Genomic DNA, 12,784 nt, shown 5'->3' on the forward strand with positions numbered 1-12,784 from the left:
TACCTACATTAACAATGAATCATATTTCTTACTTGAAATTATTTCCATCAAATTAATCATACGCTTAAGAACCTTCAGAATATGGCATCGCTATTTCATAATACACATTCTATGGGATATGTCTGAATCATCAAAAACTTTGGTAAGAGTTTAAAATGTTGAACATATTTGGCACCAGAATGTGTACTACAGTCATATGTGTTCATTACATAGTGACATCAGCAGTTGAAAATGGCTTTTCAAACTTAAATTCAGGTTTTTCCAAAATTAGTCAGATTGCGATAACAAAAAAAATCACATTTGCTCAGCAGTATTGTAATATATCTGAATATCTGAAGAAGGGTTTCGGCCCGAAACGTCGCCTATTTCCTTCGCTCCATAGATGCTGCTGCACCCGCTGAGTTTCCCCAGCAATTTTGTGTACCTTTGTAATATATGAAAACTGGGCAACGAGCATTTAAAATATAAAATTAGTTTAATTACAGATTGAGGTATCAGATTGTAGCCACACTTCATCTCACAATGAAGTTGCATAATTTCAGCCAATATTTTTAATATTAAACTTTGGTCCCAATCAATACGACATGTTAAAAGTAAAATTCCATTCTAGCATGTAGAAAATTCCATTTTTGCTATCGTGTAATAGTTCATATCCATTTACTGATACCAGAGATTACCTTGCTAATCTCACTCTGAGCATGTGTGGTACTAGCTTTGCCGCTTCATAGTTGTAAAAAGGAAGTTCTTAATTCTAATTAAGTTGAAATTATAAATCCTTAGTCATGGTCTCTGATCTTTTCCATCAACTGTAGTCCTTAAAATACCCATAAAACAAATATTTCAAAAGAAGCAAAAATGGAGGTAACGATGACAACAGCTCCGGTCTCTCTCAAATTGTCTGTGAAAAGGTGGAAATAATTCAGAGCAACTGAGTGCATTTTCAGAAGAGTTAAGAATGAATCACATTACCAATGGGCTTGGAGTTATGTATACGACTTTCCCTAAGATACATTGGTAATCAGATTGCTCGGATTAATTTTAATTTTAGTTATATAGAATATATTCTTAACAGTGTTCATGGCAGTAAAAATCAATAGTAGCCTCCAACAACTCGCAGTCCAAACATTACAAAATATTACCTTAATCATGGTACGTGTCTCAAGGCATTGCACGGAATCATCACTGAACACATTAAATTGTGCAAAATGTTAGGATATGTAACTGAAAAGCTTAGTCAAAGAAATAAAGAAAAAGATGATCTTAAAATCATTGTTGAGCCATATACAGACTAAAACAGAGAGTAACATTTCATATAAAGATGGAATGGAAACTCTTCTCTAAAAGGTTGTGTTGCTTCAAATGAAGCTTTCAAGATGGAGAACATTTTTTTGCTGGGAAAGGGAACAAAGGATTTGAAACAAAGACAGACAAACGGAGCTTCAGATTAGCCATAATCTAATTGAATGCATCATCAGGCTCATGGGCGAAATGTTTTGTCTTGTTAATTTTACAATATTTCTATTTTTGCAACATTCAAACAATAGTTTTATACTCTAGGACCAGCCTAAAATTAACAAACAATAGGAATTTGAACCATTTTAAACAGAGATCTTTATATGCCCTTTAGCCACAGATGAGGTGCCAGGCACTGGACAATTGCCAGTGCTGGTGTTTTGTTTAAGAACGGCATACAAATAAAGAAATTGTAGGCCAGTGAGCCTTCCATTAGTGGTAGGGAAATTACTGCAGAAGATTCTCAGGGATAGGATTTAGTCGCAACTAGAAAAGCATGGACTTATTTGAGGTAATCAGCATGGCTTTGTGCAGGGGAGGTCATGTCCCACAAATTCGATTTAGTTTTTTGAATTGACAAAGATGATTGATGAGGGTAGGGCAATGGATGTGGTCAACATGGACTTTAGTAAAGAATTCAACAAGGTCCTCAAGACAGGCTCCTTCATCCTATTTTCGGCACATGGCATCCATGCAGTGTTGGTAGATCGGAAGCAAAATTGGCTTGGCCATAGAAGATAGTGGATAATGGTGGATGACTGCTATCCTGATTGGGATTAAGGATAGTAAGGGTGGTAGTCAAAGGATACAACAGTATATGGATCAGTTGGAAATATGGGCAGATAAATGGTAGCGTTTAATCTGGATCAGTGCGAGGTATTAACACTTTTGGCATTCAAATGTAGGAGGAAAGTGCACAGTGAATGGCAAGACCCTGAGAAGCACTGATCTGCATACAGATCTTGGACTCAAGTCTATAACTCCTTGAACGTGACAACTAAAGTAGATATGGTGGTAATGGAGGAAAATAGCAGACTTGGCTTTATAGGCCGGAGCATTGAATATAAGTTGGCAAGTAATGTTGCAGCTGTATAAACTTTGGTTGGGCCACATTATGAGAATCATGTGCCATTCTGATCACTACATTATAGATTAGATGCAGAAACTTTGAAGAGGATGCAGAAGAGGGTCACCAGGATGTTGCCCAGAATAAAGAATATTCATTGCACGAAGAAGATGGACAAACTTGATTGTTTTCTCTGGACTGTCAGAAGCTGAGGGGCGATCTAATAGAAGTTTATAAAATTATGAGAGCCATTGAAATGTTAAATCATCGAGGGCATACATTTAAGGTTTTGGGGGAAGGCGGACAGTTAAAGGAAATTTGCATGGTGTTTTTTGCATAGGTGCCTGGAATGTACTGCCAGGATGGAAGAGAAAAGATAGTAACGCCATATGCATTTAGACATGCACGTGAACAGGTATGGAATGGAGTGATATAGAGTATGTGCAGGCAGCTAGGATTAGTTCAAATTGGCATCATGGTCAGCACAGACATTATGGGCTAAAGGGCCTGTTTCTGTCCTGCACTGTTCTCTGTTCTACCAGAAAAGTGAAAGGAACCAGAACAATAATGTACATTGATTTGCGACTATTTCCTACAACTTTTTAGAGAGCGATTAGGCAAAAGCTGCAACCCAGTCAAAGAAGGTGGTGGTAAAAACAGTGCTCTATAAGGCGCTGGTCAGGCTGCCTTTGGGGCACTGTGAGCAAAACTGGGCCCCATATCTGAGGAAGGATGTGCTGGCTAAGGAGAGGAGGTTCAAAAGAATGATCCCAGGAATGAGTGGGTTAGCATATGAGGAGCATTTGACAGCACTGGGCTGGAGTTTAGAAGATTGAGGGGGGACCTCATTGAAACTTACAGAATAATGAAAGGCATAGATCGAGTGGATGTGGAAACGATGTTTCCACTGGTGGGAGAGTCTAGGACCAGAGGGTCATAGCCTCAGAATTAAAGGGGACTGTCTTTTAGAAAGGAGGTGAGGAGGAACTTCTTTAGTCAGAGGTAGTCAATCTATGGAACTATTACCACAGAGGGCTGTGGACGCCACAGGTCAGTGGATATTTTTAAGGCAGAGATGGACACATTCTTGATTAGAACGGGTGTCAAGGGTTATGGGTCGAAAGGTAGGAAAATGGGATTAGGAGGCAGAGATCAGCCATGATTGAATGGCAGAGTGCACTCGATGGGCCGAATGGCCTAATTCTATTGCTATAAATTGTGAACTTGTGTGGTGTAGGAGTTCTTAAAAATTCACGAGAAGAGGAATACCTGGGTATCATTCAAAACATAGAGCCTGGATGGTGAAAGAAGTGGCCGTCAATGTTAATCATAAGAAAGATATCTAAATAGCTTGAGCAGGAAGAAATAGGGTGGGCTTATGTAGCTACACAGATAAGCAGTGTTGAATTGAAATGACAAGATTTGAATACGAGAATGAAAATTAAAAATTAGGTTTTATTGGAAGAGGAATCATTGTGAATCAACAAGCACAGAGCCAAAATATGAGTGGTACTTGGTACTATTTAGGAAACAGACAGTATTCAAGGCAAAAAGTTGAAGTTTATGGAAGATGGAAATGTGAAATGAGTGGAGAGAGTAATGAAGAAGTCACTCTAGAAATAACAAAAGTTGGATGAGAGTTTCAGCAGTTGATTGGCTGAGACAGGGCGGGAATGAATGATGTTACTGTAACATGGAAACAGCATGTCTTTGTGGTGGTACACGAAAATGCTGTAGAAACTCAGCGGGTGCAGCAGCATCAATGGAGCGAAGAAAATAGGCAACGTTTCGGGCCGATGGAGCAAGTTTAAAGCTGGAGGCTCAGTTCTGTTTCAAATCAGATGTACAGGACATGGTCAAAGGGTACAGGGTTAGGGAACACAATTAATAACAGACCTAAACTAATGCAAGTTCTCTTCCCAACACTAACTGGATGTTGGCGAAGCAATCTGAAAATTGAGCACAGTTGGGGTGATTACGCTTGGTTGTCACCAGCTGACACACCAACACCAACATCATAATTTTAAATGAGAATGCGGGAGTAACGTGGTAGAGTAGTTAGCACTGCTACCTTATCGCTCCAAGGACATGTTGAAACTAACTGCCATGGGATTGCTTCCCTGTAAATCCCTTCTGAATGTCTTGTATTTCTCTACGCTGATGATGGATGATCTTTGTTGGCAAGTTCCTTTGGTAAGTTATTAATTATGAAAGGCAGGCATTGCCTAATTAATAATTATAGCCAGAGTTGTGATTAGTTCAATGAAAAAGTGACAATGATATGCTTTTATTACAGGATTCCATAAATATTTAGAGATTTATAATATTTTAAACATTTTAATCACTATTAAAATGCTGGTTATAATGTGGCTTACAATTCGATATCTGATACAATAGAGGATGTGCAGGCAGCTGATGTGAGCTACCACTTCACTGTGTTTGTTGCATTCAGTTTGTTGCATATATTCATTATCTCAGTGTATCCACTCACATTTGCTGTCATTTTACCATGGCTCTGTATTGAAACTCAGGTGTGTGTCTCATAATCCCCTAATCTTCTTCAATCTAATTTATGAGACTGGGAATAAAAAAGATTTTGAATCCGTATCTTAGTGCATCCAACATTCTTACTCTGATGGACTTTAGACAAGTGATGCCTTTCCTATCATATTGGAGAAGGTGCTGCAAAGTAGAGCTGTGTATCCATGTCAGGAGAATCAGTCAGCATGGTGGAGAACAGTACACCCAGGGCAACTTCATCAACATGTGTACGTTGCAACAATCTATTCCTCGCCAAGAATGTTATCTCCATCTCTCATGCTGAATGGGCTCACGCAGTTGCCATTACTGCTTCTGCTTCAGACAAGTAATAGCAGAGCTCAAAGTGTGCAGCTAAACGTGAGAACCAATGTAAGGGAGAAACTGGTTGACCACTTGCGACAAATATCACTTTCATGCAACAGTTAAATACAACCACTTTGTGATCACACTATGTATGGAGACTCTATTGGATGCAGTATGCCATCATAATCATCATCTGAGCTTCCTCAAAAAGTAACTACTGATGCTTCAGAGCAGGGAGATTTAGCCATCCCAGGATATCCTGGTCTTCTATTGTGCAAACCAGGCCGAGTCATCACTTCCTGTTACAAACTGACACAAAAGCAGATCCCTTTGTTCTAGCTAGACCTTGTTAAGAACCTGAAGGAAGATGGCCCGAACCCACTGGACAGTCTGCTTTTTGATCTACAGTAAATGGAAATGGTTAGGCAAGTGCCAATGCAAGGCAGGTACCATTGTCATGGCAAATATCCACTGTCTTTAAAACAAGTATGTCTTTTATTGCAATTTAAAGAATTCCAAGATTGTGCCGTGAGGACAAACTATCAATAAAGAAATGTGTAAAAAATTGCAATGTGGAATGTTATGTTGAGATAGTAGAATGGAAGAATATGATTTCATTTATCCCAAGACTGTTGGGCATCATTGGAGGCTGTGGATGTCCTTAGCCATAGTATTGTGTGAAGGATTAGTTGCATGGTGAGATTCAGGGTGTACAACAATGGAAAACAAGCAAGGCTGTCTAGTGCAATATCTTCACTTGTTTCTACACTGTTGACCTGTCTTGTGTATGAGGGAATAGAGAGTCAGATCAGGAATCAGGCAAATGCCAGTGTCCTACTTGATCAAAAAAATGGAAAAATCTAAGGCTTTAACAAAGGCTTTGTCAGGGAACTAACTTGTGCTTTATTTTTCTGTTGACTGTATAAGCTGGACCAGCAGTGTCAATCTTAAGTGATCATGTGAATGCTTGAAACATAGAAACATAGAACATAGAAATTAGGTGCAGGAGTAGGCCATTCGGCCCTTCGAGCCTGCACCGCCATTCAATATGATCATGGCTGATCATCCAACTCAGTATCCTGTACCTGCCTTCTCTCCCATATCCTTTGACTCTGCTATCTTTAAGAGCTCTATCTAATTCTCTCTTGAAAACATCCAGAGAATTGGCCTCCACTGCCTTCTGAGGCAGAGAATTCCACAGATTCACAACTCTCTGGGTGAAAACATTTTTCCTCATCCCTGATCTAAATGACCTACCCCTTATTCGTAAACTGTGGCCCCTGGTTCTGGACTCCCAAATCATTGGGAACATGTTTCCTACCTTCCTGTTTCCTGTGTCCAATCCCTTAATAATCTTCTATGTTTCAATAAGATATCCTCTCATCCTTCTAAATTCCAGTGTATACAAGCCCAGTCGCTCCATTCTCTCAACATATAACAGTCCCGCCATTCCTGGAATTAACCTTGTGAACCTAAGCTGCACTCCCTCAATGGCAAGAATGTCCTTCCTCAAATTAGGAGACAAAAACTGTACGCAATACTCCAGGTGTGGTCTCACCAAGACCCTGTACAACTGCAGTAGAACCTCCCTGCTCCTATACTCAAATCCTTTTGCTATGAAAGCTAACATACCATTCGCTTTCTTCACTGCCTGCTGCACCTGCATGCCTACTTTCAATGACTGGTGTACCATGACACCCAGGTCTCGCTGCATCTCCCCTTTTCCTAGTCGGCCACCATTTAGATAATAGTCTGCTTTCCTGTTTTTGCCACCAAAATGGATAACCTCACATTTATCCACATTATACTGCATCTGCCAAACATTTGCCCACTCACCCAGCCTATCCAAGTCACCTTGCAGTCTCCTAGCATCCTCCTCACAGCTAACACTGCCCCCCAGCTTAGTGTCATCCGCAAACTTGGAGATATTGCCTTCAATTCCCTTGAAGGTAAGATTACTTGGTAAAATTTACCAACAAAAGTATTTGTGAGTAGCAAATCTTGATGGACGATGTTCTACTGCTGTTGGGAGTCTGGAGAGTCAAATGTTGCATATTGTGGCATCAAAATGTTTGCCAAGGAGGATTTAGGTTGCAGTAACATACACAGTTTTTATATTCAAGTTACTACACAGTTGGATCTGGAATATTTAAATTAATGAACACAAAGAATCCTGTGCTGAACAGGTTTGAATTGTACAACTTTCCTGCAAAACAAAACTGACAGAGAGCAAATTAACTACACTAGATATCACTCATGATATTAGCAATTTACAAAAGCAGTGTTCAAATACAACATATTTATTCTACTTTTACTCCTCCAAAATATATAATAACGATTTCATCAAGAGGAGTTGAGAAAAGGAGCAAAGAGGTCCTTCTGCAGTTGTAAAGGGCCATGGTGAGACCACACCTGGAGTATTGTGTGCAGTTTTGGTCTCCAAATTTGAGGAAGGACATTCTTGCCATTGAGGGAGTGCAGCTTAGGTTCACAAGGTTAATTCCAGGAATGGCGGGACTGTTATATGTTGAGAGAATGGAGCGACTGGGCTTGTATACACTGGAATTTAGAAGGATGAGAGGATATCTTATTGAAACATAGAAGATTATTAAGGGATTGGACACAGGAAACAGGAAGGTAGGAAACATGTTCCCAATGATTTGGGAGTCCAGAACCAGGGGCTACAGTTTACGAATAAGGGGTAGGTCATTTAGATCAGGGATGAGGAAAAATGTTTTCACCCAGAGAGTTGTGAATCTGTGGAATTCTCTGCCTCAGAAGGCAGTGGAGGCCAATTCTCTGGATGCTTTCAAGAGAGAATTAGATAGAGCTCTTAAAGATAGCAGAGTCAAAGGATATGGGTGGGAAGGCAGGAACAGGGTACTGATTGTGGATGATCAGCCATGATCACAGTGAATGGTGGTGCTGGCTCGAAGGGCCGAATGACCTACTCCTGCACCTTTTGTCTATTGTATGCCAGACTTGTGGATATTGGTCACTGTGCACTTCTCTCTGCTTGATCTATTCAAGATAGGCGCAAAATGCTGGAGTAACTCAGTTGGACAGGCAGATTCTCTGGACAGAAGGAATGGGTGATGTTTTGGGTCGAGACCCTTCTTCAGACTGAGAGTCAGGGGAATGGGAGACACAGAGAAAGAAGAATAAGGTGTGAAAACAACCCGTATTCAAGCGCTATCAAACAAACAAACAACACACACACGCACGCACACACACACAAAGAAAAATTGGCTTACCTTTTGCAATCACAGCAATTTTTATTTTGAAATTTTATTTTACCCCACACGTTTTGGAATCTGTAATTTGTTTTCCTTTACAATTCTGACAAACAGCCATCTGTGGAGAAGGTACCCACTGGCTTTAGACTTCAGAGATACAGTGTGGAAACAGGCCCTTCAGCCCACTGAGCCTGCACTGCCCCGTATACTAAGACAATTTACAGAAGACAACTAACCTACAAACCTATACGTCTTTGGAGGGTGGGAGGAAAATGGAGCACCCATGCGGTCACAGGGAGAACGTACAAATTCCACTGGATTATATAAAAAGTTTCAGAAATGTACTTTGATGGCCAGCCATTGATGCAATGCTTGAGAATAGGTTAAATAAAGATTATCAGCAACCCAAAGTTCAGAGCATTGGTGTAACATTTTTTACGTCTGCTATTTCTGGGTACATGTTAACTGGTTATAAATAAATAGGTCACACCTTTAGCTGAGGGCGTAAAACATTTGCATTCTGTTATCTCACCGCATAATTTCAATGCTAATGCTATTTTGTTCACTTGAACTGTGCATTTCCTACACTTGAATATTGAATGGCCCTGGCTGCTGAAGGCTAACCTTCAAGACTAACCTCGGGATGGACGAACAACAGAAGAAGCAATCATAAATTTGAGAATTCAAGGTGTGAGTAACAGGAAAATATATATCAGGAAAATGAAAAGCGAACCGCAAGGAGCATTAAATGTTGAGCATAAAATTATGTAAAGAAGATTGAAGTCAATAGAGGTAAATTGACTTTAATAACAGGAACAAAAAAAATTCAGAATAAACGAATGAAAATTTCAAAAATTGTACGTTTCTGTCAATATTCATCAGCCTCAGATGAATTACACCGGCAGTGTGTGGTGTCTTTCCAGCCCATCATGTGCCCACAGCTGGTGGTGTGGATCCCTGGAGAAATGTACAATCTACTGGGTCTTGCACACAAAATCAGGACACAGCTGCAAGTCTGACAGGCTTGCGGCTACGAGCACAAATATCAGCTTCGTAATCTTCTGGGTGATCTTCTCCAGATTCTTCAATTTAACAGAGTTCAAATGCAAGACATCCCTTGGGCTTCCCTCCTCGAGAAGGTATCTCTGCAAATGATACCTTAAGGAGAGAAGGAAACGAGAACCTGTGTTGCTATCCCAAAAATAACACTACAGGAGTATTCCACAATGTCCTCACATTTCTTGGAAGAATGTGCAATGTACTTAACAGTTTCTTCCCAATTAAATGTACTTGGTACGATAATAACTCCTACATTTTTCATGGTTAACCATAGTTTAAACGTATTACTTAAATGTATTATTTAAATGCCTAGCCATTGATTGAATAGGCCTAAAATAGGCCTGAACAAAATAAAACCACAACTTGTGCAACTTAGTGTGTGCATTTACCGAAGGCTTCTGCATATAGAGAAATGCCTTTTCACTAGTCTAAGTGGATTGTGTGTAGAAAGAACCTGTAAAATGTTCAATATTCTTGATTATAATGCATTCATAGCAGCATTTTGGTATTGTTCTATTTGTCTTGTTCTGCAATGAATAGTAAAGTGGCTTAAAGGGAGAATTGAACATTTGACATAATAAATTAGCATTATCTCATTTAATCCCCATTTGTATCGTAAAAAGTAGCATATTCACTCGCGCAAGGAGTCAAAACAGTGTGATCTATTTAACAAAATAGAGCAAAATGAAAATGGTGATGACAGGTACAAATTTTCTCTTTGTAATTTGTTTTACGTGAAGTAAAACTTGCGGGTGTGGTAATAGATGATATAATAATTTAATAAATAATATTAACACAGAAAAAAAACACTTATTTGGAACAACATGCAAAATATGAATTTGTTTTTTCCTTTAACAGAAGTTAATAGTCCCAGTGTAGTTTTCTGACAATTGCTAGTTTTATTTGTAAATGAAATAGAAAGGTTAGAACTCATGGACTGAAGGACACGATATGCTAAATAATTTTGATAAGACACAGTCCTGATTGGAAATTAAACGCTAAGTTCACTGAAATATTTTAAAGTTCCCAATCACTACAAATCTAGTCTGCTGCATGAAGGTTACACATGGTGAGGTAGGATCCTGGCTTACTGATGGTAAACCGTTGGAAGGAAAAAAGAAAATGAGAGCTGAGAGGACAAGCCATGTTGTAAATGCAGGATACAACACCTTTACTGTTTAAGGAGACAGCCATGTTGAAATGTATTCAGTGGGAATTAACAGCTACTGTATTACACTGAAAGTATAAGGAAAAAACTGTTACCTGGATCATGGTCTTGCCATTCGGCTGGCAGAAATACGTCAGAATGCAGTGGCTATTCAAGGTCAGAAGGAAGTGAGAGTATTGTGCAGGGTTATAGTCAAGTCAAGTCAAGAGAGTTTATTGTCATATGTCCCAGATAGGACAATGAAATTACTGCTTTGCATCAGCACAACGGAATATAGTAGGCACGAATACAGAACATATCATATCAGTGTGTCCATACACCATTATATAAATAAATACACACATCAATAAATAAGCAGATAAAGTGCAAATAAACAGATAATGGTCTATTAGTGTTCAGAGATATGTTTCAGTTGAGTTTAATAGCCTGGTGGCTGTGGGGAAGTAGTTATTTTTGAACCTGGATGTTGCAGTCTTCAGGCTCCTGTACCTTCTACCTGAAGGTAGTGGGGAGATGAGTGTGTGGCCAGGATGGTGTGGGTCCTTGATGATGCTGCCAGCCTTTTTGAGGCAGCGACTGCGATAGATCCCCGCGATGGTAGGGAGGTCAGAGCCGATGATGAACTGGACAGTGTTCACTACTTTTTGTAGTCTTTTCCGCTCCTGGACGCTCAAGTTGCTCAAGCCACGATGCAACCGGTCAACATGCTCTCTACTGTACACCTGTAGAAGTTCGAGAGAGTCCTCCTAGACATACCGACTCTCCGTAATCTTCTCAGGAAGTAGAGTCGCTGATGTGCTTTCTTAATAATTGCATCAGTGTTCTCGGACCAGGAGAGATCTTCAGAAATATGCACGCCCACGAATTTGAAGCTAATTGACCCTCTCCACCATCGACCCGTTGATATAAACGGGACTGTGGGTCCCCATCCTACCCCTTCCAAAGTCCACAATCAGTTCCTTGGTTTTGCTGGTGTTGAGGGCCAGGTTATTGTGCTGGCACCATTTGGTCAGTCGGTCGATCTCACTTCTCCACTCTGACTTGTCCCCATCAGTGATATGTCCCACAACAGTGGTGTTGTCAGCGAACTTAATGATGGAGTTCGCACTATGACCGGCTACGCAGTCATGAGTATAGAGTGAATACAGCAGGGGCTGAGCAAGCAGCCTTGAGGTGCTCCCGTGCTGATTGTTATCGAGGCTGAAACATTTCTACCAATACGAACATCTGTGGTCTTTGAATGAGGAAGTCGAGGATCCAATTGCAGAGGGATGCGCAGAGACCCAGATCTGAGAGCTTGCAAACCAGCTTGGAGGGGATGATTGTATTAAATGCCGAGTTGTAATCAATGAATAACAGCCTGACATGAGTTTTTGTTGTCCAAGTGGTCCAAAGCGGAGTGGAGGGCCAGCGAGATCGCATCCACCGTTGATCTGTTGTGGCGGTAAGCAAACTGCAGTGTGCCCAGGTTTTTGTCGAGGTAGGAGTTGATTTACGCCATGATGACACAACAGTGGTGGGACTCATCAGCGGAGATGACGAATCAATGTACAGGGAGGAAGTAAAACAACTAGTGGACTGGTGCGGCAAAAATAATCTAGAATTAAATGTCGACAAAACGAATGAGATGGTTGTCGACTTTAGGAGGGCGCAGCCAAAGCATACACCCCTCAACATCAGTGGCACTACAGTGGAGAGAGTGGAGAGCATAAAGTTCCTCGGTGTGCAAATTACAGACAGCCTCACCTGGTCCAGGAACACCACTGGGACCGTCAAACGGGCCCATCAGCGACTGCACTTCCTGAGGAAACTAAAACAGGCCTCACTCCCCACCAACATCCTCAGGACTTTCTACAGGGGTACGGTGGAGTCTGTACTCACGTACTGCATAAATACGTGGTACTCCACATGCAACTGCTCGGACAGGAAGGCTCTGCAGAGGGTAGTGAGGGGAGCAGAGAGGATCATTGGCGTCTCCCTACCCTCGGTACAAGAACTGTTCCAGAGCTGCTGTCTGAAAAAAGCTTAGAGAATTGCTAAGGACAAACTGCACCCCCTCCACATACACCTGGATCTCCTGCCATCAGGCAAGAGATATCGAAGCATCAAAGCCCGGAC

The sequence above is a fragment of the Amblyraja radiata genome, chromosome 11 (assembly GCF_010909765.2).
Source record: "Amblyraja radiata isolate CabotCenter1 chromosome 11, sAmbRad1.1.pri, whole genome shotgun sequence".
NCBI lineage: Eukaryota > Metazoa > Chordata > Chondrichthyes > Rajiformes > Rajidae > Amblyraja > Amblyraja radiata.